The sequence below is a fragment of the Leopardus geoffroyi genome, chromosome D3 (assembly GCF_018350155.1).
Source record: "Leopardus geoffroyi isolate Oge1 chromosome D3, O.geoffroyi_Oge1_pat1.0, whole genome shotgun sequence".
In the NCBI taxonomy this organism is placed as follows: Eukaryota; Metazoa; Chordata; class Mammalia; order Carnivora; family Felidae; genus Leopardus; species Leopardus geoffroyi.
The window spans coordinates 49,361,074-49,383,741 of NC_059339.1; the positions used below are offsets into that span (position 1 = coordinate 49,361,074).

The 22,668-nt window shown below is 36.7% G+C and overlaps 1 non-coding gene across 1 annotated transcript; it reads right to left on the reverse strand.

Moving 5' to 3' along the window:
* Window positions 1–1,715: 1,715 nt before the first annotated feature.
* On the reverse strand, window positions 1,716–1,820 carry LOC123588663. Its single transcript, XR_006707966.1, has one exon. It is a non-coding gene; the product is annotated as a U6 spliceosomal RNA (small nuclear RNA).
* Window positions 1,821–22,668: the final 20,848 nt, after the last annotated feature.

The window sequence follows — 22,668 nt, forward strand, 5'->3', positions numbered from 1 at the left end:
TCTCGTGGTTCATAGGTTCAAGCCCCATGTCAGGCTCTGCACTGTCAGCAAAGAGCCTGGAGCCTGCTTCGGATTCTGTGTCTCCCTCTCTCTCTCTGCCCCTCCCCAACTTGCACTCTGTCTTTCTCTCTCTTAAAAATAAAAATAAGAAAAAAAAGAATAATGCTGCTATGAACACCTGTGTATAAGTCTTTATGTGGACGTATGTCTTCCGTTCTGCATACTGAGGAGTGGAATTGCTGGGTTATAAGGTAACTCTGTGTTTAACATTTTAAAGAACTGCAGAGTTATATTCTAAAATGACTGCACCATTTTACAAACTGACAATTATTTTAACCATCCTAGTAGGTGTTACTTTTGTTTTTGTTTTCATTGTGGTTTTGATTTGCTTTTCCCTAATGACCAGTGATGTTGAATATCTTTTCATGTGCTTATTGACCATTTATTTATCTTCTTTCGAGAAATACTTATTCAAATTATGTGCCTATTTTTGAATGGACTGTTTTTTAAATATTTTAGTGGTTAAAAGATATTCCCCTCAGCCTGGTCATTGAATTGTCTTGGCAGTGTTGTAGAAATCAATTGACCTTAAATGTAAGGATTTCTGGACTGCCAATTCTATTCCATTGATCTACACATCTATCCTTAGGCCAGTACCACACTATTTTTATTACAGTAGCTTTGTGGTGAGTTTGAAATCAGGAAGTATAAGTCTTCCAATTTTGTTCTTCTTTTTCAAGAACATTTTGTCTATTCTGGGTCCTTTGTACATCCATACAAATTTTAGTGTCAGTTTGTCAATTTATGCAAAGTCACTTGGGATTTTTTTTTAATGTTTATTTATTTCTGAGAGAGAGAACACGAGTGAGAGAGGGGCCGGGGGGGGGGGGCAGGGGCGGGAAGAGGATCCAAAGTGAGCTCCATGTTGACAGGGAGCCCCATGTGGGGCTCAAACTCACCAACTATGAGATATGACCTGAGCTGAATGCTCAATGGACTGAGCCACCCAGGCACCCCAAGTCATGTAAGATTTTAATTGAGATTGCATGGACTCTGTAGATTGATGCAGGGAGTACTGTCTTCTCAGTAACATTGTCTTCCAATCTGTGATTATGGTCTATCTTTCCATTTATTAAGTCTTTCTTGCATTTTTCAAGGATGATTTGTAGTTATCAATGTAGAAACTGTACACATCTTTTATTAAAATTCATTCCTAATTATTTGTTTTCTTTTTGTTGTTATTGCAAATGAAATGTTTCATTAATTTCATTTTTGGATTGTTCATTGCTACTTTTTAAAAATTCAATCAAATTTTGTATATTAATCTCATATCTTGCAACATTGCTGAACTCATTTATTAGTTCTAATAGTTTTATTTTTGGAATAAAGGAATATGAATTCCTTAGAATTTTCTACATATAAGAGTATGCCTTCTGCAAATAGAAATATTTTTTTATCACTTCCTTTCTAAACTAAATGCCTTTTATTTCTTTTTCTTACCCAATTACCTTGGTTAGACTACCATTACAATGCTGAATAGAAATGGTAAAAGTGAAAACTTTTGTTTTGTTCCTAATCTTAGGGGGAAAGCATTCAATCACCATTGACTATGGTGTTAGATGTGAATTTTTCGCAGAAACCATTTATCACATTGAGGAAGTTTGCTTTCACTTCTGGTTTGAGAGGTTTTGTTTTTGTTTTTGCTTTATTTGTTTTTAAATATGGAATGCTTCACGAATCTGCATGTTATCCTTGTGCAGGGGCTATGCTAATCTTCTCTGTATCATTCCAATTTTTATATGTGTTGCCAAAATAAGCACTGGTTTGAGAGTTTTAATCATGAAAGTGTGCTTGATTCTGTCAAATGTGTTTTCTCATCTATTGAGATGATCGTGTGGTTTTTATCTTTCTTTTATCCTACTGATATTGTGTATTGCATTAATTATCCGATGCTTAAATAATGGTAGAATCTTGGTGTACACCCCACTTGCTCATGGTGTATAATTTATTTATATATGGCTGGATTTAATTTCCTAGTATTTTGATGAGAATTTTTGCATTTATGTTCAGAAGAGATATTGGTCTGCAGTTTTCTTGTTTTGTAATGTTTTGCCTGGTTTTGGTATTAGTATAAAACTAGCCTCATAGTATGAACTGGGAAACATTCCTTCCTGAAATTTCCATTTTTTGGGGAAGAAATTCAGGTGGACTGTTATTCTTTTAAATGTGTTTTAAAATTCACCAGTGAAGTCATCTGAGCCTGCGATTTTCTTTAGAGAAAGTCTGTTCAAAGTTTTTATTTCTTACTGAAGCAGTTTTGATTATTTGTTTCTTTCTAGAATTTTTTTCCCATTAGTTTAGGTTATCTAATTTGCTGGCATACAAATCTCTATAGTACTCTTTATAATGCTTTTTATTTATGTAAGATGTATATTGATATTTTATCTTATTTAAAAAAAATTTGAATTTATTTATTTTGAGAGAGAGAGAGACAGAGAGGCAGAGAGAGAGTGAGAAAATCCCAAGCAGGCTCCAGGCTGTCAGCACAGAGCCCGATGGGAACTTGAACCCACAAACTGTGAGATTGTGACCTGAGCAGAAATCAAGAGTGGAATGCTCAACTGACTGAGCCAACCAGGCGCCCCTTGATATTTTCTCTTTTATTTTTATTTTAATAATTTGTGTCTTCTCTCTTTTTTTAGTGGTCAGTATAGCTAAATGTTAACTTGGGTGAATTTTTGAAAGAATGAAATTTTGTTCTGTTGGTTTTCTCTATTGTTTTTTTCTATTCTTTATTTCACTTATTTATACAGTATTCTTTATTTTTCCTTCCTCTGCTTGGTTTGGGTTGTTTATTTTTTTCCTTCTAGTTTCTTAGGTGGAAGTTTAGGTTATTGTTTTGAGATATTTACTTGTTTTTTAAATATAGGCCTTCATAGGTATAAATTTCCCCTGTAAGTACTGTTTTAGCTGCACCACACGAATTTTGGTATGTATCTCCTAACATTTAGTATTCATTTTCATTTATCTCAAAGTATTCTGTAAGTTTTATTGTGATTTTCATTTTGACCCATTGGTTATTTATTCACATACTATTTCCACATATTTGTGACTTTTCCTAATTTTCTTCTATTACTGATTTCTAATTTCATGTCATTGCCATCAGAGAACATCTTTTAGCTGACTTTCTCTTTTTAAGTTCATTGAAGCTTGTTTTATAGCCTAACATAGGGTCTATCCTGAAGAATGTTCCATGTGCTTTTGAAAAAAATGTGTTGTCTGCTATTGTTGCATAGAATATTCTATAGATATCTATTAAGTCTAACTGGATTAAAGTACTGTTTAAGTCTCGTGTCTATGTTAATCATCTGCCCATTTTATCGTATACATTATTGAAGTGGAATATTGAAGTCTCCAACTCTTAATCTTGATTTGTCCATTTCATCCTTCAATTGTGTTAGTTTTTGCATAATATATTTTGAAACATTTTTCTTTGGTGTATGTGTGTTTTAATTGTTATGTGTACTGAATTGATTGACGTGTTTGTCATTATAAAATGTGCTTTTTTGTTTCTAGTAATAATTTTTATTGTAAAGCCTATTTTGTCTTATATTAATATAGCAATTCCAGTCTCCTTTTGGTTTTGGCATACATGGTATATCTTTTTCATTCTTTACTTTCAACCTCTTTATGTCTTTGAATCTCATGTGTTTCTTGTAGATAGTATACAATCAGATATTTTTTAAAAATCCATTTTCAGTTTCTGCCTTTGATCGGGGTGTCCACTTAAGTTTATTATAATATTTGATAAAGTGGGATTTATATCTATCATTTTGTTGTTTGTTTTCTACCTCTTATGTCATTTTATTACTTTATTCCTCTATTGGTTTCTCCTTTTGTGTTAAAAGATATTTTGTAGAGTACCATTTTTACTTTCACTATACCTTTTGAATTACTTTCTTACTTATAGCCCTGAAGGTTGCATTTAACATTGACATCTTAAAATAATGTATTTCGAATTAACACCAACTTAATTTCACAAAACATTTCTTCAATATCATGATTCCCTGTTCCTTCTTTGTATTATTATTGTCATGAAAATGACAACTTTTAGCATTTAACTCCATCAACAGTTTTATAATTATCACTTTATGATCCTGTCTTTTGAATCAAATAGGAGGAGAAAGGAGTTACAAACAGAAAAACACTTTATACTTTCCTTCATATTTACCTATGTAATTGCCTTTTTTGGTGTTGTTTATTTCTTCAAGTGGATTTGAATTACTGTCTAATGCTCTTTCATTTCAGTTCAAAGGACTCTAGCATGTCTGTAGCATAGATTTGCTTAACAAATTCTGTCAGTTTTTATTGGTATTGTCTTCATATCATCTACATTTTTGAAGGATGGTTTTCCTTGATATATAATTGTTGGCTGTCCATTTTTTTTTTCCTTTTCAGCACTTTGAATATGACATCCCATTGCCTTCAGACATCCATGGTTTTAATAAGTCAGTTGTTAACCCTATTGTGAATCTCTTGTCTGTGATGAGTCACTTTTCTTTCACTGCTTTCAAAATCTCTCTCTCTTGTAATGTTTATTTATTTTTGAGAAAGAGTGAGAGACACAGAGAGAGAACAGGGGAGGGACAGAGAGACAGGGAGACACAGAATCCAAAGCAGGCTCCAGGATCTGAACTGTCAGCACAGAGCCCAATGTGGGGCTCAAACTCATAAATGGCAAGATCATAAGCTGAGATGAATTTGGACGCCCAACCGACTGAGCCGCCCAGGCACCCCTCAAGATCTCTTTTTGTCTTTGTCTTTGACAGTTAGTCAATACTATTTCCAGATGTGGATTTCTTTGAGGTTCTTTTACTTGGAGTTTGTTGAACTTCTTTATGTTTATATTAATAGTTTTTATCAAATTTGGGAAGCTTTTGGCCATCATTTCTTCAAATATTCTTTTGGCTTCTTCCTTTCTCTATTTTCTTTCTGGGTCTTTGTCATAGTCTGTTTAGACATAAACAAAATACCAGAGACTGGATAGCTTATAAACAATGGAAATTTATTTCTCACAGTGCTCGAGACTGGGAAGTGCAAGATCAAGGCAGCAGCCTTAGGTGAGCCCTGTTCCTAGCTCATTGCCAACACCTTTTTGCTGTGTTATCACATGATGGAAAGACAAGGACCTCTTTTATAAGAACACTAATTCCATTCATGAGGGCTCTACCTTCATGACATAGCATTTCCCAAGTTATCACTTCCTAATACTATCACATCAGGCATTAGGATTTCAACATATGAATTTTGGGAGAATACAAATGTACAGACCACAGCAGTCTTCAATTTGATTGAATTTATGTTGATTCCTTAATGATATTCCACATGTCTTTGAGTACTGTTTTCTTCATTGTTTTACTTTCTTTCCTCAAACCTGATAATCTCAATTGACCTATCTTCAAGTTCATCGATTCTTTCTTCTGTTAATTCAAATTTTATGTTTAGCCTCTCTAGGAAATTTTTCATTTTATTTTAGTTTTTGACTCCAGAATTTCTATTTGATATTTTGAAGTCTTTGTCTAGTAACACCAATATCTGTTCTTCCTTAGGGATAGTTTCTATTACTACCCCCCTCCCATATATGGAATAGTTTTCCTGTTTCTTTGCATGTTTCATAGTTTTTTCTTTTTTTTTTTTTTAAACTATACAGTTTAAATAATATGAAGCTAACACTCTGGAAATCAGATTACCTACCCCCCCAAGGTTGGTTGTTGCTGTTTATTTGTTTAGTGACTTTCCCTGTATAAATCAATAAAGGGTGCATTCTTTATTATATGTGGCCACAGAATTCTTTTTCCCAGTTATCTTAGTGGTAAGCTAATGATTAGATAGAGATTTTCTTAAATGTCTTGAATGAGTAAGTCTCCCAGTCTTTGCTAAAAGGTTTTTTGGTTTTGTTTGTTTGTTTTCAGTTTGTTTTTTTTTTTGTATTTTGTTTTTTGTTTTTGTTTTTGTTTGTTTGTTTGTTTGTTTTTGGTGGGAAAGCTTCAGTGCTCCAGCAGGCAGTTTAAAACCTGCCTTAGCCTTCACTACCCACTTGTGAAGAAACTCAAAGTCATCCAGTAGAGAATACTACCTTCTTAGGTCCTTCCTGGGCATATGCAGAGCCTTGAACCTATGTATGACATCCTAGATCCCATGGAATGTACTGGAGCTTGTCAAAATCCTCTACAGACATCACATTTCTCAGCTTTCCTTTCGAGGTGGTCAGTCAGTCTCTTGTTAGTCCCAAATGGTATTATTGCCTCAGGAAGCTGTGATGTTAAACAATTGCCACTGATTGTTTTTGACAAATGCCTTGAGGATAGGGCTGTTCAAGAGCCCTGAATCAAGTCAATTAAAGATAAGCTCTGAGAATAAACTTTTCTAGGGAACAACTGTAAGACAGATTTAACAGTGACCATTCTCTGGGAATAGAACTTGATGGGATTGCTTCAAATCTGTTTTGCCCCTCTAATGGATGGATTAGGCTGCCAGTTTTTACAATGATTGTGGTTGTGAAGCTGTTGATACTCAAGGTTACCATGGAGCTGGGGAGATGGGAATGGAGATTAGACAAGTTAAAATACCACAAAGATCACTACTGTTACCAAGATTTTCTTGTTTTTTTCTTTAAAGAATATATTTGGAATTTTTCAAATTTTTGGTTAATTTCAAGAGCTCTGGTTGATTTTGAAAAATTTTTGCTAGTGACAATTGTTGCTTTACAGATGAGCAGATTTTCAGAAATCCTTACTTTATTATTTTGGAAGTTCTCCCCACAGGAATTCCTTTTTAAACAGTACATGGTTTCTCTGAAGTGTGCTGCAATTCTCCTAATAAATTTTGCATGAAACTGTTTACAGCATCTTTCTCTACCGCAGATAACTCAAGTAACCTAAGATGTTCTAGGTTATATGGCCCACGTGGCAGGGTTGAACATACCATGGCCATGTTTCCAAGCTGTTTCTTTCTCTAGCTCCAATCAGATCTAACAACCTTCAATGCCACCTGATAAATGGTTTCAAACATTATTTGCAAGTATTGAATATCTCTCCTCCATAACTCAAAGAAGTCTCTGAGAATTATACTCCTTTTCTAGTGATAGAAGTGAAAGACACAATAACTTATATTTTGCTTTGCAGGACATGTCCTAAAGTGTCCCAGACTACTAGAATCTTGGAAAGACTTTTGATTCAAGAAGCTCCTTAATCTTTGTAATGCTTATTTCCTAACCTCTGAAGCACATGCCTATTCTGGATGAATTGAAGAGTACTTCTTTTCAAGGCATCCAGGATACCTGCTACCTCTTCCTCACTGGATTTGTTATACGTGAAGTCATCAATATAGTGGGCCAATATGATACTGTTTGCAAAGTGCCAGATAGTCCAGGTTTTTGAAATATACTGTGACAGATAGCAGTAGTAATACAGATCCCTAAGGTATGACCATTAATGCGTATAGTTGTTCATTCTATTTAAATGCAAAGTAATTTTGACGCTCCTTCTATAGGAAGAAACAATTGCCATGGACCCTGAGCATCCCTGCACATTCTTGCTAGGTATGCCAAGAATGTAAGACCCTGACTGCTCTTTAGCTGGGCCATTTCTGAGGATTGTGTCTGACAGATGAGGTAACATGATTTTCTTCCATTTTTATTATACTGGTAAATACCCAAAGCTCCTTATTTCTCTTCTACAACACAACCCATTGTAAGTATAGGCAACCATGATCATGATGTGTCCTTTTATCTGCCTCTGGGAAACTGAAGAAAACAAACATATAGCTCTGGTTAGTGCTTCTGTAATACAGACCTACGTCTCTGAGGCAAGAGTCTTGTGTTGTCTTTCAGCATTTTAAGTCTAAACAGAACCTAGCTTGTTACTTGAAATTAGAGTAAATTAGAGTAAAGTCTTAGAATTTTTACAGTTTGTAAGTTTTGGCTTAGAATTTGTACAGTTTTTTTTTTTAACTTTTTAATGTTTATTTATTATTGAGAGACAGAGAGAGACAGAGCATGAGTATGGGAGGAGCAGAGAGAGGTGGAGACATAGAATCTGAAGCAGGCTCCAGGCTCTGAGCTGTCAGCACAGAGGTTTGTCAGGTTTGTGAGTTGTGGTCTCGAACTCACAAACCACGAGACCATGACCTGAGCCGAAGTTGGATGCCTAAGTAACTGAGCCACCCAGGCACCCTAAATTTGTACAGTTTTTAAGTTTTGCTGATGAAGACATGGGTTTCTAGAATAGAAAGGATGAGGACCCTTGTGGGCTGGGTTAGAGCATATGAAAAAACTCCCAGGATCTAGTTTGACAATTCTCTTGTTTCAGTGGTGGGTTGGGGGAAGGCCTCCCATTATAGATAGAGACCTATTAAGTAATGTTTAGAGGCTGAATAGTGAGAGGTTAGGTTGTATCTAGTCACTAGAATGGTGCCTAGCTTCATTTTCTTCCAAATAGAAGGAGAAAGAGATATTATAATGATGATGGGGCAGCCAAAGACAATGTGGCTGCTGAGCCAAAGGGGCCAAAAGCTGGAACAAGTAGTGTCAACAATGATGTAGCTGAGGGGAGAAAAGCAGCAGAAGCTGCCGGAGGAAAGGATGGCTTCAGACTGCTAAGCAAGGCTTTGTGTTTATTTTCGGTTTTGAGCAGGTGATCTCTCAAGTTCAATGCACAAAGTTTGGATGTTTAAAATGCACCCAGAGCTCTATATTTTCATTGCTGATAATGAGGCCGACATGGATTTGAATCATCTCTCTGTCTTTTATTATCAGGGGAAAACAGATACTTGACTACCCTGAGTTTCTGTTATCCAAGAAATAACCAGAATTCAAGGTTATTCTCGTAGCTCTTGCCAATACTCCCCTTGATATTTTTTACTGAATTTTGTGTTATTGCTAGTGGCTTAGATATTTGTTTTGTCACTTGGAATATAGCCAGATCAAAGACACCACTCTTTGGGGTCACAAACTGGAAATAAATCATGGCTGCTGATTGGGTGGTCTGTGTTACTAATGTAAATGCCCATGACAATCATCTGTTCTCTGACTGAAACCAAGCTGCTGGTCACCCCTGCACTGCCCAGATTTCTGACTTGACAAATGGATTTATTATCATACTGGATATGGCCACACATCAGTATCAGGAGCTGGGGTTCTCTGTCTGAAACAGAGGCTACCACTGCATGCCAGGTTTGTGGCTCCCGCCAGTAGACAACTCCTCTGTGTCATGATTAAGGAGGACACACTGCAGCAGCTATGGACCCTTTCTGCTCCTGGAAGTTTGCATACACTGGACTTTTGATCTCCCTCACCCCTCTTGGGGTTACCAATGATGCCCCAATAGTTTTGACAGTTTTTCAGATTATGGTGTTGTGGTCCATCCAGGGTATTTGGGCCATCGAAACTAATCTGTGTCATGTTTTTTACTTTCTGGACCTTATACAATATGTCAATGATGTTTCTTTTATCACAAAGACCACCCAGCAATGGGCCAATGGTATTTGATGAGCATTTCATGCTCCCTACTATCTATAGACTTTGGATATTATTGAACACTGAAAGAACTTCTTTCTCTAACACCATCACCCTTTCCTGGTCCACACACCTCAGTGAGAACCCAAATGAGTCTATCTCCCGAAAAGGATCATCTCATCTTGGCTATTTCCTGGGTAATAGAGAAAAATATCTAGATATGAATACAGGAAAATTAGAGGAAAGGTAAACTTATAGGTTCTCAGATTGAATGCACTAATTTTGTGGTGGTAGAGGGAGAGCAAACCCCCTGGTACTCAAGGAGGGAACAACTTAGACCCCAGAAGGTATGGAGGGCAGGGGATGATGAATTCTCTTTGTCCTCTAGATTCAGCACTGCTGCCCGATTCAATTGTCAGCTATACCCGACAACCAGACCTTATGCTGAGTTTGTCTTCTCTGTTCACATGCTATAAAAATAAATACCCTCCAGGGGCGCCTGGGTGGCGCAGTCGGTTAAGTGTCCGACTTCAGCCAGGTCACGATCTCGCGGTCTGTGAGTTCGAGCCCCGCGTCAGGCTCTGGGCTGATGGCTCAGAGCCTGGAGCCGGTTTCGATTCTGTGTCTCCCTCTCTCTCTGCCCCTCCCCGGTTCATGCTCTGTCTCTCTCTGTCCCAAAAGTAAATAAACGTTGAAAAAAAAAAATTAAAAAAAAAAAAATTAAAATAAATACCCTCGGGTAAACACGGCAGGTCTTGACCTATTCTGCTGTATCTGATGCTGTCAGTGGAAGCTCCCAAACATGAAGATGCACAAACACAACCTTGTTTCGATCTAACTGATCGATCATACACTCCTCCAGATGCCTGAGTGGACCTAGGTTATGCCACAAGTGGCAATCAAGGCTTGGTGATGCTGGCCTTGTGGCTTAACAAAACCAGCATAACAACGATTCAGACCACATTTAATAACAAATCCTGAACTGGAGTGACTGAATAATGACTCTCCAGGGTGTATGTTTGTATGTAAAGAGAATGAGTCATGGAATGACTCTCCACTGGGGACTGAGCTTGCTTTGTGGGCCAACTTTTGTCCCGGCAATTATTGGAAGTCTCACAGAAATCTTTCTATCACATTCTGTTGATTAAGACAGTCATCAATGTATCCAGATTCAAGGGCCAATGTCACTCTAAGAAGTACATGAGGGATGAAATACATATTGAGGTAGTCATATTTGGAAAATTTAATCGGTCATGCTTCATTATGATGGTATTTTACTCTCATATCTATTGAAACAGGCTTCAGGGATTCCTCCACATCCAACTATAATGAATCCACTTGTTTAAAATCTGATTGTATTTAGATATTGTTGTGCTATTTATTCACATCTTGTAAATTGCTATGTTATCACAATCAGCCTTGGTTTTGTGTGAGTAAAGTGTTTTCATTATTAAATTCCAGTCTTTGAATTGTACACTCCATATGAAAAGAATTTTGTTTTGTTCTTGGCTATACACCCAGAATCTAGAATGCTGCCAGTTGTGAACTAGGTACTCAATAAATATTTGCTGAATGAAGAAAACCCAAAGGACTTATGTCAACTTCCCATAAGTAGTTGACAGGCAAGGTCCATAATCTGCTAGGCAAAACTGAGGATGGTTTACAAGGGCCATTACTGGGTCAAAAAAGACAGAGGGTCAAGTAAGAAATTACCAAAGCTCAAAGCACAAATTACCCTAGAGTTTTGGGTCATTAAACTCTGCAGAAAAGGTTCTGCCTCCCTTGGAACTGTTTTATTTGTCTCTCCATATGTGCAGCAGTATTATTTATTTGTAAAACACCAGTGTCTAACTGATACATGGCCAATGAAATTTCTATCCTCTTACTGGCACCTTAAATATATGTAAATAATCACATATTCACATGCTTATATATAGGTATCCTAGAAACCCTATAGATAGAAATTAACAGCTTCATTTTAGATGATTTACCTATTCAACATCATTAGATGAAGTGGCACAGATTTGATTTAGGCTTCTTTGTTGGTTTTTCTTCTTTAGCTCCATTGTTTTGACCAATATTTCAACTACCTACTCTGATTTACTGCAGGTTTGAAAAACAAAGACAAAACACATTTACATCCGATGTTTACCCACAGGCAACCATCCACGCAGACTGATTTTAGTTAGTTGTATTTGGATGCTTATCCTAACAAAAAATACTTCTCCCATTGGATTATTGATTATGACAACAGCTATAATTTCCATAGTTTGGTAGTAGCTAACATTTATTTAAATTTTACCATATGCTAAACTATTTCCTGAATGTTTATATTTTGAAACATGTATTTTTCTAACATGGGGCAGCACTTCATATTTTTCATTCAATAATTAGGGACAAAGTTTAAAGTGCAAGTATCTCTTGCAAAAATAATCAATCAATTCAGTGTCACATTAAATCTTTCTTGTTTATCAGCTTCATAGAAAGCTGAGATCCCAGGTCAAATGTTTCTTTTTCTTCACTGAATTCAGTGCGCCTGTGAGGAGTTCATTTTCAGAACTGATAGCTTTTATAGCCTGCTTCATTTATTCGAGATTTACTGTATTACTGTCTTCTATATGGGTATTCATTACAGAGAATTTTCTATTAAAGACAACAGATTTTTTTCTTTTGTCCCAAATGTGAGTAACAAAAGTGTTTACATATTTGTCTGAAAATATGTTTTTTTAAATTTTCTTATTTTCGGGGCTCCTGGGTGGCACAGTCGGTTAAGCGTCCGACTTCAGCCAGGTCACGATCTCGCGGTCCGTGAGTTCGAGCCCCGCGTCGGGCTCTGGGCTGATGGCTCAGAGCCTGGAGCCTGTTTCCGATTCTGTGTCTCCCTCTCTCTCTGCCCCTCCCCCGTTCATGCTCTGTCTCTGTCCCAAAAATAAATAAACGTTGAAAAAAAATTTTTTTTTAATTTTCTTATTTTCATCTAGGAGGCAACTTACACAAAATGTAAATAAAAAAATAAAATCTGGAACAGAACAATAGAAATCAGAATACAAAGTAGTGAACAGTTAAGAAAGTTGATGTAAAAAAAATACATCTCTTTGGCTCTACTTATCCTGATGGTCAAAGTAAAGGGAAAGACATTCATTTAATTTACATTGGCAAAAACACATTAGCTTTTTATGGGGAACAAATAATTTCCTGGCACTAATCTTTAAAATAAATTTCTATCACAGAAATGCTAGAACAGAGTAAATTGTGAGAACAGAGTAAATTAATGACCAATATCCTCAACAACGGATCTCATCACACCCAGTTGAGGTTTTAAAATGGTTTTTCTTATGTGTTCCTTATACATCCCTTAATTAACCAGACTTTATAACACTAACATGCAACTCGGTTAAAGACATCGTTAAAAGACCCAATACTACTGATTCAGTGTCCACAGGATTTATCAAACTGTTTACCGATGTTTTTAAAGAAATGAGATGCTACTTCTAAAGGTGATTAGTGGATACAAATTTATGTCTTGCCCATGGCTGGGGCTTTGTCATCTAGGTGTTTACTTCTCTCCCCAGAGACTTGAGGGATTTGGTAAAAACAACAAACAGAGTTGTTTTTTTTTAAAACGTGATTGAGATTACTTTAATTTTCACTTCCAAAATTAAATTTGTTCTCATTCCTTTCAAAACACAACTTATCTTTGGGAAGAAGTGTTGATGGATCAATCCATTTGACAAAGAAAGAAATCCTGAAGAAACAAATTAACCATGACCCAGTCAAACAATAGAACATTCTCACTATCCCCAATCCCCCCACCCTGGTTGTCCTTTTTAGTCCTCATTCTCTCCTTACCCAAAGATAACCACCATCCTGACTTTAAATACCATAACTTAGTTTTGCCTACTTTTCAACTTTTTATAAAAGGAGTCATACATTTTGTATTCTTTTTCTATCTGGCTTCTTTTGCCCAATGTTATATTTGTGATTCTCATACCCAAGTTCATGTTGTGGTGTGTAGCAGCGATTCACCAATTTTTATTTCTGGATAACAATTCATTGTAGAAATATACCACACCTTATTTTACACAATTTAAGTACTAACGAACATGTGGGGTTTTCTAGTGAGGCTGTTATAAATAACACACTGGACATTCTTGGACAAGTCTTTCAGTGCCCTTGTAGGAGAGAGATTGCTGGATCACTGGAGATGTAGATGTTTAATTTTGATAGATACTTCCGGTTTCCCAGTCAGGATTAATTTATATTCCTATCTGCAGTGTATGAGGATTCCAGTTGTTCCTTATCCTTAACGCTGGTTCTGTCAGTCTTTTTTTATTTTTTATTTTTTTAATGTTTTATTTTATTTTTGAGAGAGAGAGAGAGAGAGAGAGTGTGAGCGGGGGAGAGGCAGAGAGAGAGGGAGACAGAATCCGAAGTAGGCTCCAGGCTCTGAGCTGTCAGCACAGAGCCCGACATGGGGCTCAAACCCAGGAACTGTGAGATCATGACCTGAGCCGAAGTTGGACGTTTAACTGCCTGAGCTACCCAGGTGCCCCTCTGTCAGTCTTTAATTGGGGTCATTCTGGTGGTTGTGTAGTAGTATCTTACTGTGGCTTGAACTTGCATTTGCCTAGTGACAAACGAGGTTGGTCACTTTATCACAGGCTTGTTGACCGTTTGTGATCCTTTTCGGTGAGGTTTTTTGCCAATTTTTCTATTAGCTCGGGTATGTCCGTTTCTTCAATAGATTTAAAATTTGTAGTATATTATGGGTATGACCCTTACTTTTTCAGTCTCTTAATTTTTTTATGAATAGAAGCATTTAATTTTAATTTTACTGAAACCTAATACATCAGTCTTTTCCTTAAGTTAGTGTCTTTTCCTACCTCATGTCATGAAGATGTTCTTTGTTTTCCTCTAGAAGCCTTAAGATTTTACTTTTTACATTTAGATCCACATAGAATCCTGTCACCAGAACAGCAGTGAAATAGTAGACATGCTAACAGTAATAGTCCCTGCCATTTGTGTGTTTCACCAGATTTCCTTAAAGGAGTTCCCATTTGTAGGCTGTATGAAAGCCTCAAAATCTGTATATATAGCCTAAATGTAAAAACTCCAATTCCATGAGAAAGAAATCAAGTGAATAAAAGTTAAAAAAAAAAAAAAAAAAAAAAGCAGCAACGTTTAGTGGGAATTCTAAAGCAGCACATCAATAAAATATAAAAATATCAAAGTACAAAAATAATGCACTGAGAACTCAGAATAGAAGAAAATGGATCAAAAAGATTAGCAACAATAGGGGCTGACAAATGAAATCGTTAATGTACTGCTTCAATCTGCAAAGTATTGTTGAAAGGCAAGCAAGAAAGAACAGGAAAAATTGTTGAAAGTCAGGGACATAAATAATTCTAGTGTTATCACTTTATAGGTTAGGATTCTAAGTTCACACTCAAGGGGCTTCTTATTTTCTTGTTATTACTTTGTTTTCACTCAGGTAAGCTCTTATCCAGATGGGGAGATGGTGTTTTTGTTATATCATCTATTGTCAATATGACAAAATGGAAAGCTTGTGTTTTATCCCGCTGGTTAAATCTGAATATTGCTTTTTCATTAAATTATTTTTTATATCAGGCCTCTATTTAAGTGCATAGACGTCAATGAAATAAGTAGCTTCAAATAAAAAAAGAAGAAAGAAAAGAAATACAGCGTAATTTAATATCACTCTCACTGTCATTCACTAATATCTCTCTAAGTAAGCATGAAAACCATTTCCTTTGGAGTAGCAAGAAGAAACTTGTGATGATCTTTCGGAATCAGAGTAAGTACTCCATGTGACTGACTACTTACTTCTTCTCCCCACTTATTTTTTTTTCCTTAATAAGTTTAATATCCCCTGAACTCTGGGTATATTTGTGTTGTTGTTGCAAAACTAGTTATCTTTTCAATTAAAATTATTTTAGCAACACTGCAAAAGTTGGAGCCTATCATCCTTACTACAGACTAACCTATAAAACAATGCTTAAAAACAATTTCCTGAAGATTTAAAGCAGGGAGTTAAAGTTACCTCACCTCAGCTTTTTTTGCCATTTAGCTGATTTGATGATGGTGGTCCTACAGAGAGGTTGTTGACATAGTTGATGCTTAAAAATGTTACACATTTGTTAGAAAAAGTTATAAACTTACTATAAATACAAATAAAAATGTTATCACTATCCAAAAACCTTAAGCAATATCACACTCCACTGCATGATACTAATTGAAGGAAATTTCATAAATATTGAATATGATACCCAAGGAACAAATGGAACACTTGTGGAATGTGATAAAGCTTTATGAAAATATTTGATACAAGAGTTCAGCACTTCTAAGCTGCTTCTTTTCTTCTCAGATTCCAACACTAAGCACTCACCTGGAGATAATCTAAAAAGACATTCTTTGTTACCCATGACTAGTCTCTTGACCATGGAGGTGAATAGATTAGAATAAGTGAGAATTTAAAATAGAGGTGTACAGTGAGAAAGAGATATGGAGCTTGTAGGTTTTTCTTTAATAAAAGAAAAAGAACAATACAAAGAGAAAGAAAAAAAAAGCAAACTTTAGAAATTTCCCAAGGCCTGGATGTACCTAGCTCCCTGCTTAGAGTGAGTACTCTGTACATCATCCTAAAGTGGTGACCTATTATTATATACATACATAGAGAGAGAGAGAGAGGTAATACGTGAGCAAAACCATCTAAATATTAGATTCTGTATTGCCTTCTACACACAAACTCATCCTTAGTCAATGGGGAGCCTTTAGAGGATGTTCAGGTATTGACATATTCTAGGATTTGCATGTTACAGTTTCTAGTAGCTGGTTGAGGTTATTCTGGAAATGACAATACCACAAGAAGAAATAGTAATAAAAATAAGAGCTGGAACTTACTGTTTACTATGGGCAAGGCCCTCTTTGAAGAGTTTACCATGTAATACTTATTTAATCTTCACAATAATCATGCAAGACTAATTTCATTATTGGTTTTATTTCATAGACACGGAGGTGAAGTGACTTGTCCCAGGTCACATGGCTTGAAAATGACAGAACCGGGATATAAACATGGGCAGTTGGGATGCAGAATCTGTGTAATGACATCCTATGCTTCCATTATGAAGAGGCTGTTACCAAATTGATGAGATGTAATTTGAACATTAAGTAAGAGTGTTTGAAAAGGGACCAGGGAAGATAAGAGAGATTTTGAGAAATATTTAGGGAATAAAATGAGCAGGACTTAGTAGCTAATAGGATATCATGAGTGAGTGTGATACATGAATGTGGATGATTCTTTGATTCCTGCATTGAATTACTTGTCCTTTATATATCTGAGCAGATTTGTTCCAAATAACGTTAAGAGACTAGACCATAATCTTCAGTGAAAACAGACATGATTTTTGCCTTCAATTTTATAACTCTAGTTGGAGAGATTTTTATTAATTAAATAATCACCCTATTCAACGTAAATTGCTATGGAAGAGAAAGAACACATTTGTGTGTGTGTGTGTGTGTGTGTGTGTTAATGAGACCATAGAACTTTGAGTGAGGCTAGAGACAGAGAAGACTTCATTAAGGAAATGATGTTGGAGCTGAGATCTGAGGGATTGATGGGTAGGAGTTAATTAGAGCAAGGCTCCTCCTAAGTAATGGTGCACCATGCAGCAAGAGAAACTTGAAGAGGAGAAACACATTCAGGAGGGATGATAAGGATATCCATGGTGCAAGTGTCTATTGGACAATAGTGGACATGACTTTGTTGTTGAGAAAAGCCATGAGGACGACATCTGAGGACATTTACATTTTGGGGTGGGAGGCAGGCAGGGGTGGCACAGTTTGATGATATGTGTGGAGGTGAGACTGCCCCGGGAGTATGTGAAATGGGAGAAAAGAGGAGTGGTAAGGAAGGGCTAAACCAGCATTACATTTAAGAGCTGTGTCAAGAAGGAATCACCTAACAATCACCCAAATAAAAGGGTCCAAGAGAAAGGAAGGAAACCAGCCTGAAAAGAATGTGGAGGAAGAGATCATTTCAGAGAGAAAAGTCAGGTCAAACGAAGACTGATTTTGGTAACTTGTCAGTTAATAGTGACCTTGGAAAGGACAATTTCAGTGGAGTGGTAGCATCGGAAGCCAGATTGGGTTGAAGGGAAATAAAAGTTAAGAAAACGGAGGCTGTGAAGCATACTTGCATGACTGTTTTCCAACGGCTTGGCTGTGAAGGGAGAAAGGTGACAGTGACCAGAAAAAGAGCCAGCAAGTTTTTTGTTGCTTTGTTTTGCATACATGCTTTCTGATCAGAAATTGAGTACAAGTTTATATGCCTGAAAGGGAGGGTCATGGAGAGAGGGACCTGAGACCTCGGGCCTCACTGACTGCTGAAGGTCAGAGAGGAGATGGAGAAAGATGGGTTCCGGGCACAAGGTGAGGGAAGAATCCTTCACCAGAGGCATCTCATTATCTGAGTCAGGAGGGGCTGAGTGTAAGGACAGATGCTACTGCTTGTGATGAATATATTAGCCTGCAGCTATTAAGTGCTCAGGTGTCAGGCCTCATGCTGAACTGTGTTCCTGTGGGATCAGTTCTAAGTGTCACTACACCCCATGGGGGAGGAAGCCAGCCCAGAGAGGTTAAGTGACTTGCCTAAGGCCACATAGCTAGTATGTGGCTGAGTTGGAACTTGAAACCAGAGCTGTCTGATTCCCATCAGAGGCGTGAGAAGAGTCTTATCTAAAAGCCTCGTTGGTCTCTCTAGAAGTCATTGGCTGTGATACGGGGGAGTAACAGCCTTGAGCAAGGGGTGAGAATTTGGAGTATGAGGTGTGGGGATGGACAAAGGAATTGCCCAAGGTCACAGGAATTACCCTGGTTCACTGGATTGTGTGCACTTGCCCTAGGGCCATGCATTTGCAATTTACTTAGATCTCAGTGTCCTATTGAGCTTAATTTAAGAGCTTATTTTGCTCAGGGATAATAAACTGGGCCAGAACAGACGCGTATTGTTGGCTGAGCTCTCCTGGCCTCCCTCAGTTGCACGGAGACAAACTGGTTGCCACGGCTAATCTGAGGAGTCTGAGCAGGTCTGAACAGGCCGAAAGCTCTGACTATTCCCCATTACCAAATGCTGTCACATATGCCTTCCTGGTATGCAGGAAGCTCAGGGGCTCAGGGGCTATAATAACAAGACCCTTCCGGATGACAGAATGCACACTGAAACTAACAACATACACTTGCAATGGCTATTTCCAATTTATTCATACGTCTGGAGGACTGCCCTAATGGGGCTGGTAGTGGTCCAGGTTTCCCCCCATGTGAATTCCTACTACAGCAAGAACACACAAACACCGCAGCTAAGGATGATACCAACGATCATAGCAACAGACTGAGGGATTAATATTCTTCTACCAAAGAGTCAACCATAAGGAAGCATAATTAGATAATTGTGAATAAATGCTAGCTTTGCATAAGAAACAAAAGAATATGAATGTTAAAAAGCCCGTAAAATGTTTACAACACCGTAAAAGTTGGTCTCAAAAAGGATTTCAACCCAAGTCCTTTGAAGACTGAGCGATAATAGCAGGGTGGCGAAAGGTCAGAGAAGGACCCATGCAGGCAGCATCCACACTATCAGCCTCATTCTGATTTCCAGTAAGCTCTTTTGTATCTCTTGATAAACAGTTATGTGGTAATGAAACTCTTCAAGGTTATTCCTTTGAGAATATAGCTAGAATTGCCTCTCACTGCTCTCCAGGCAGAATATTCTGATATTATTATTTATTTTGGTGTCTTGTTCTGAAAATGATTTGAGTTATCTTACAAAATTCATAGTCTATACTAGTACAACATAAATATATGAGAAAATAAACCAAGGAAAACAAAACCTAGGGGTAAAGTGTGTATGTGTGTGTATGTGTGTGTGTGTGTGTGTGTGTGTATGAGAGAGAGAGAGAGAGAGAGAGAGAGAGAGAGAGACAGAGAGAGAGATTTTGACATTGATAAATATTTTTAAAAGCAGAAGTTATATATCTTTTAGTTTCTAATTCAACCTAAACCTTCCATAGGGTATCACAATAAAGAAAAGTATGTCTTTTAATTTGACGAAACATAAACTTATATCTGTACTAGAAACATAGGTGGTGAAAAGCCTCTCTTGAGAAAGAGTGAATGGACAGATAAAGATTTCTCATCTCAGACAAAAGAAAATATTCAAGGAAGGGAGCCAAAAAAAAGAAGATTCTAAGGAGAGAGATGGAAAGTAATGCCAAGAGGCAAACACATAAAAAAGATTTAGTGATCTGGCTAATTAAAAATTTAAAAGCTTTATTTGTCAAAAACATCATAAACAACCCAAATGTTCTAAGATAGAGGACAGGTTGAAACAATCTAACTGCATTTGCTGTGTAGGTGGGAATCTGCTGAGCCAGGGCCCTCTTTGGCTAAGGGAGGTTAAACATCAGTTCAAGGTCACTCAGCCGAGATGTGAGCTGACATCTCTCTGCCCCAGAGCACATGCTTTCAGCCATCATTTCTCATTCTTCTTTCCTGGGATACATATCCATTCTCTTTTAAACCTTGTTGTTTCCTTTATTATTTCCATAAATTTTGTTTCATTTTTTATATTCATTGTATTCTTCAGTGATTCTTCAATGATTTTCTTGGTGTTCTGTTAATGTTTATTGAATAAGTAAATGAATATTCAGACTGGTTATTTTTGGTATATAGACTTTTTGTGTGTGTGTAGTCCAAAGCAACATTACATTCTTACTTTAATTATAAATTTTTAAGTATATTCTTTTGGATTTTCAATGGATGAATTAATAGTTTCTGAAAATAGTGGTAATTCTGTTTCCCCCATTCCAGTAACAAAGTTCTTTTATATCCCATGTTTTAATGTCTACATCAGAACTTCTAAGCTATAAGTGATATGGGAGATTTCTGATATTTTTGTTTAGCTCATTAATAAGGATGCTGCTAATGTTTTTAGGTTCATTTTTTTCTGTTAAAAATGCTGCATTAAAATGGTTATTCTCTATCATTTTGAGGACACATTCTTCTATTATTGGTTTTATGATTTTTTTAAAATATAAATGGTGTTTAATTTTATTGATATCTTTTCAGAAACTATCCTGTGGGGTTTTCTTTTTTCCTGTTTGGTTTTATTGAAGTAAATCTTTATGTCACTAAATGTCTTGATGTTAGTAATTCCTTGCATTCCTACTTGATACAAATGCTATATGGTTATGGTAGATAATCTCAACGTAGTATTTCTTACTTTGGTTTGCATAAAAATCACCTGGAACAAATGTTAAAATGCAGATTCTATGGTAACAGTCTTGAAGGTTTTGATTTAGCAGGTGTAGTGGGGGAGGCTGAGAATTTGAATTTTTAGAAGTCCCTCCTCCACCACTAATCATATGGTTATAAAACCACACAAAAACATACACAAACCATATTTTGAGAAACACAGTTTAAATGAACCACTGATTGAGATTTATTAGTATTTTTGCTATTGTTGCAGTAATGGAAAAGGGGAAATTAACCTAAGTAATTTTTCTTTTATTTGTTTGCTTTTATTTTAAGAAGACTTTAACATATTTTGTTCTCTGGTTTTGCTAGCTTCATTAAATAGATTGGGTTTTTAAAAAGATTTTTTAAATGATGTTAACTGTTTATAAAACACGAGAATTTTCTGTTACTTCAGAGTTTAAGAGAATTTAATAGGTAAAATAATCTGACCCTGAGGTATTATTTGCTTGAAGTAATTCTTAGGGAGCTTGTTTTTCTGTTTCTGCTATGGTCACAGATCCCACAAAAAATGCTAATTGAGTCCAGAGATGGAAGAACATCCTAGTTTGGTCAGAATACATTATACAAAAAGGGCTCTAGTGGAACATAGCACCGGAAAATTCATATGGGGCCAGATCACAGAGGACCTTGAGTAGGCATAAAATGAATAGCTTACAAAAAATTCCTATGTATGTTATCTCATTTCATGTTTATAATGAGCACTGCGAAATTTGTTTTATCTCTATCTTCATTTTTATGAATGAAGAAACGTAGTACTGGGGTCTCAAAGCAAGACACCGATCAGGAGACCAGATGCAAGTAAGTGTCAGGAAGGAAAGACACCTTGAAAACCCAAGTAAAATGTTACAGAGAATCACCCATAGTGCTTGAGTTAGATGAGACAGACCGTGGCACCGCGGGCTGTGTGGTATCAGTCCCTCTGAGTATCCTATCCTGCCAGCCTCGAAGTCGGGTTTGCCATCTCAGAACACCTTTTGACGACTAGTTAATCTGATCTAGTCTCCTGTGGTTGTTTTACATCTCCTTCCCAGAGGTTCACCCAAGTGTTATGAGGCTTGAAGCTTATACACTTTCATAGGGCACCTTTAAGTAAAAGCATAAAAAAATTTTCATTTTTGTAAATTTCACGAAAATATCTGATATCATAACACATTGCTCTGGCCCCTCTGGGGAACCTATGCAAGTGAGGGGCCATTTAGTTAAAGTGTCTTTAGCTTCATGATGACACTGCTTCTGACTTTGGGTAAGTGAAGTTTAATGGGAAGTTACAAGATGTAGTAGCTAAAGTATTGACTGATAGAGTAGGGACCTTATACATCGGTCAGAACATTATATGATATATGAATTATATTATATAACATGTAATATATACTTTGTACTATATAATATATATATTTCTTCCTACTGCTGTGTGAGTAAAATCATAGAAGTGTATAGTGTGACTTGTTTAGTAATTCTCAGGGAGATTTGGTAATTTGCCAAATGCCGCACTAACATAATATTGAACAGGTATGTTTGAAAGGCAAAACATTTCCTTACCTCCCTCACTGCTATGGACTGAATTGTGTCTCCCCAAATTCACAAGCTGAAGCCCTGACTTCCAGTGTGATGATATTTGGAGATGCAGCCTTTGGGAGGTAATTAGAATTCAATGAGACCATGAGGGTGGGGCCCTTATGATGGGATTCCTATCCTTACAAAAAGAGACTGGGGCACTTACTCTCCACATTGTGTGAACATAGCAAGAAGATGGCCACCTACAAGCTAGGAAGAGATCTTTCACCAAGAACTGATCTCTGCAGGACTTTGTGGTCTAACATTTT